Source organism: Adiantum capillus-veneris, chromosome 1 (assembly GCF_014529385.1).
Source record: "Adiantum capillus-veneris isolate H3 chromosome 1, ASM1452938v2, whole genome shotgun sequence".
In the NCBI taxonomy this organism is placed as follows: domain Eukaryota; kingdom Viridiplantae; phylum Streptophyta; class Polypodiopsida; order Polypodiales; family Pteridaceae; genus Adiantum; species Adiantum capillus-veneris.
In genome coordinates this window covers 110,476,813-110,481,852 of record NC_140931.1, presented here as the reverse complement: position 1 = coordinate 110,481,852, position 5,040 = coordinate 110,476,813, and positions in this window count along the sequence as shown.

The following is a 5,040-nucleotide window of genomic DNA, read 5'->3' as shown; positions in this document are numbered from 1 at the left end:
TATGTGGTTTTCTAGACCAAAAAGGCACCAGATAGGGCTTGATAGGGTGGCAAGTGAAGGGTGATCAAAGTGCTTTTTTTTTTTGCTCAGATGTGTAGAGCTTGAAGTGCTAAAGAAACAGGTCCAGACGGCTCACCAAATGGAGCTATAGGCTGCAAGATATTTGAGTTTGAAGAAAGAGGTGGTTGCAGATCTGAGAGGGATAGGCCAGATGATGCCAGGTGGTCTGAGCCAATTTTGAGCCATGGGTATGTAATGCTTGCTTTATGGAACGTGTCGATCTTTTCAAATCGTCCATTGGAGCTACGGATACCAAGATACGACCAGTAGATGAAGTTTTGCCGGGGGCTAGGTTAGTCGTCCACCTTAGGAGATGTGTCATCAGGTGTTTTTTGAGGCTCGACAGGTTTTGGATTGTGCTATGCAACATATGGAGTTAACAGGAAGAAACTACATGTCAAACGGAGCCCGGAGCGGAAAGATATAACAGTTGGAAATAGAGGTGCAGTTGCTCGGAGATGGTTGTGCAAGTGTTTGTTTGGAGTTCTGGTCGCATTGACTGGCAGGCCCTTCAAAGCCAAGAGGGGTCCAAGACAAGGGAGTTCAGAGTCAAGAAGTGTAACTTCCAAGCAGGCTTGTTGGCTCGGTGATCAAGTTCTTGAGCAGGAGATGGCATGCATCTAAAGTGGGTGGAAAAAAACATTTTTGGTGAATATTGTTTTGAAATGCCTAGAGGGGGATTGGTGAAATTTATAGGCCTTGGGGCAGGGTGGCCCATCTGGCACCACATGGCAGGGCAATGGAGCCGTAGGTGCACAATGGAGCAAGGCCGCTGGGTATAAAGGCCAAGTAAGGTGCCCCATTGGGGTATGAGGCATGGGAGCTCCTTTGGAGAGTCACTATGGCGGTTGAGCTACGGGCTCTGCGCGGTGGCGCGTTGGGTGTCCGTGGGCGGCACTATTTGTGATGTAGGTGATGAGGTGGCGGTCTTGCCAGGGGGCGTTCCCGCACGTGCCTTAAAAGCCCCAAATTTTTTCGGTAAGAGGTGGTGCCTACAGTGGCGCCACCACAACTGTAGGCTTGGGGCTCAAGGCAAGCCCATGGGGTGCTTTCATATGCAAAAAAGCGGTGCTAAAAAATTAACGGGTAGTGAAGGGGAGAGTTTTGGAGGAGGACTTTGGGAGGTGAGCTCCGTGAAAGCCGAAAAGAAGAACATGAATAAGAGGAGCAAGTTTTTTCTTTGCTAGGGGGATAGTCCTAAGCCTAGAAGAGGCGGTCTCGGAGGTGTGTTCCCAAGTTCTCAAGGCAGACAAAGGTGATGCAGTTTGGGGCGAAGATGCCTTCATAGTCGTGTTTTGGTTGCCGTGCTCTCATTGAGGAGTGTCACACGAGCAGTGAAGCCAGAGATTGCAAGTTTTTTCTTTGTTGCTTGAGGTCTCCATGCCGAGCAGGTTGTAGCAGATTTTCATGGTTGTATAGACGAGATTTTTTGTCATGATTGAAATAGATCTTACCTATTTTAGGTGCCGTTTCTTCCTTTTTTCCCCCTTCTCCTCTTTGATCTATTCCGACAATCTGGTGCCGGTGTTGGAGATGTGTGTGCCTCCCCAGGCCTCTCTGTGTGTGAGAGAGAAAGACAGAGTGGTGTGTGCTGTGGTACGATCGTAAACGGGCCGGATCTGTGTGGATTGCTATCGATTGTGCGAAGGTGAACTTAGTGGATTGGGGTGGGGTGCAGTGATTATCTTGGGCTATAGAGAGTCAAACTGTTTGGGTTCCCGGTGTGTTCCCGTTTCTCCCCATCCCTCTTCTGGTGCCCCCACTGAGGAGCGCTGATGCTCCAATTTGAGGTTTGAAGCGGTGTTTGAAAGTCGACAAGCAGTCAGTGGATGGTCGAATTTTATGGCGATTGTGTTTGAAGATAGCAGAGATGATGGGGCCGAGCTTTGGTCCCATATTTACAGGTGTTGAAGACCCTGAAGATTGGTTAGCACATTTTGAATTATGGATGCTATCGATGCACATCGTGACAGATGCAGAAAAGTTGCAGACGTTGCCGTTGCTGATGCACGGACGGGCAAAGATTTGGTATGATGATTTGAAGTCTAATGGTCAAAGTTCATGGCAGGAATTGAAGAGAAAGTTTCTGGAGCGGTTTCAAGAAGTGATCACCCCGACAAAGGCTGGTGCTAAGTTGAAAGCGGTACACCAAGATGTAAGTAAGGATTTTTCTATTTTTCTTGAGTGGTTTGAAGCCTGTTGGAAAGAGTTGGAGGTTGCCACTAGGGTGAAAGGCAATCAATTTTTGAAGCTGTCAAAGTTTCCTGAGTGCTTGCATCTGAGGATCAGAGATAAGGTGGAAGACGATCTGATACCTATGATGACATGGTGTATCTGGCCAAGATGAAGAGCAGAAAGGTGAAGCGGATTATTTGCCTATTGCAAAGCTAGCAGAGTATTCTATGGTTGAATCAAAGGTAGTGCCAGTTGCGTGAGATGCAGAACGTGTTGAGGTAAGGTCAACAATTGATTATGTTCCTTGGAAGTTTCCAGTTTATGATATGCATGTGCTAGTGGTGGACGAGCTTGTCAAGGAGGATAAGCCCTTTGTTAAAGTGAGCTAGTGTGCCAAAGAGGAAGTAGACGTTGGGTTTCCAGAGCAGATTAAAGAGGTGGAGCCTCTTCTTGTGGAAAGCTTGCATGAGAAGGTAGCAGATAGCAATCAAGTTGTAGAAACCAAGGATTCGAAAGGAGATGAAGATAGTGTGCAAAGCCTAGACAATGGTCAAGCTTTTGTGGAGCAACAGGCGATTGAAGATGCTGATACCAAGTCAGTATATAATGCTGATGAAGATGGAGATGCCAATTCCGATTTCTAGGAGATAAGCGAGGAAGATGGATTGGATGAGCCTACATCCTATGGCGAGGAGATAGAGTCTGATAAGTGTGTGCTGGTAAAGGTAAAGCTGCGTGATTTCGTGTCTAATGATGTGGTAGTAGCCAATGTGGAAGAAGAACAAGTTGAGATGCCCAAGCAAGTAAGGGAGGATATGTTATCAAAGGTGGCATGTAGTGCTCTATTGACGGTCATGTTGATGAAAGTAGAAGTGGAGATGGCTATGGCGGTACAATGGGTTCAAAGCTTGGCGAAGGAGGATCAGTGTGAGCCTTGGGCTAGCCAAGTTGGCCTACCAAATCGGCAAGGGGATGATGGTGAAGTGGAAACCAAGGAGGTTGGGCATATGTCTGAAGCTCATGAGGTGATGGATATTGGCTAGGTGAAGAGCAGTTGGAGGTGCCTATGGATTTCCATGATGATGTTATAGATGCAAGCCACTTGGATCAGGTATGTGGTGGAAGTGAAGCTGATTGGGGCTTTGATGATGCTAAAGATGCCGTGGATGAAGGGATGCAAGTGCTTGTGGATAAGACTTTGACCAGGGTACAGGTGATGCGAGGGTTAGCCCCTCTAGATGTGGAGAGTACAGTGCATCAGACATGCTCTATGGAGAAGGAAGGAGATGTCATGGGTGTGTCCAAGCTATCAAAAGAGGTATGCAATACATGGTTGAAGTGTATGCTTATAAGTGCAGTGGTGAGTTATGTTATCTGCAAGTGATGGGAGCAAAGCGAACCCCGAACCCCCGACGACCTCTAAAACACCGGGGACCGAATGGCGCGCCTCGAGCCTGTCACGGTAAAGCAAACAGGGGGCACCACCTAGCTTCAGCGGCTAGGACGCAAACAACACACCACCATAACAAAGTTTTCATCCAAGAGATATGGATGCTTGGGAGTAATGATGAAGAGGAAAGGGAATGAGATCAAGTGAGAGTGAGAGAGAGAGAGAGAGAGAGAGAGAGAGAGAGAGAGAGAGAGAGAGAGAGGGAGGGGGTATAGCGGCTTAGTACTTAGGCACCACAAAAGGATGGCGAATCCGCACACCCTTCACACATACACAAGCTCACTCCAAACACAAGACTAGGTGGCGATTCCGCACACCTCACATGGGCAAAACATTGCAAGAAAACATACTCACAAAACCTCAAGCTTTATTTAGAGAATAAGGCGATGAAATGGGGAGCATAGGGTAGGGGAATGAGAAGGGAGAGCGTGGTAGAGCACATGGCTGATAGGTGGGAGTTGATGGCGAAGACTCGCACGAGGGTTATGGCCATCATCCTTCATTTCGTTGCCCTTCATCTTCCATAGCCAAGGGTGTAGAGGTCATGCTCAAGACAAGCATGGTGATTGCGGTGATGGTGATGGTGTGTGTGTGTGTGTGTGTGTGTGTGCACTAGGCACACACAGTTCATAGTGTGTTCTTTGGTGATGTTGTGTGTGTGTTTAGTGTGATGGTGACCCCCTCTTTATATAGGGGAGGAGGGGGGAGAAATTCTAGAATTTAGAAATGAAGAAATAATTATCTACATAGGCCATGTGACTGTGGGCCCCACTTGTCTGGCTGTGTGTATATGTGCCAGAACAGCAGTCTCATGAGAGAGAGACTAAGAGAGAGAGATGGGTTGATGAAAAAAAGTGAGAGGTGACATGGAGAATAAAGTAATTACAAGAGGGGAGAGAGGGGAGTGTGTTCGGAGGTGAATCTGTGTGCAGATGTGTGTGAACACAAGAAAAATCAGGTAACCACCGGGTGGGGATGGGTCTGTGGGCACCTTTTTCAGTGAAACTGAGTGTGTGTGAGTGTGGGGGAGGTTATTTAGCTACAAGACAAGAGACATGGCGCCCTTTAGAGAGAGAGGGGGGTATTTGGGTCATGGGATATGATAGGAGAGAGAAAGGGGGGGTGGGGTATACTATTTTGGAAGACAGGATAAGTTGCATGTGAGTTAGGGTGCATTATTGGTGAGTTAGAATGCATTATTGGTGAGAGGTGGGGTAGCTTGAGGGGAGAGAGAAAGGAGAAAGGACAAGGGGAAGAGAGAGGGGTTGACCTTTTGAGTGGAGGAGAGGAAAAGGGACACACGGTGGGGCATCAGTGAAGAAAAAGGAGGCAAGGTGGGGATGGGCTGCCCCGCA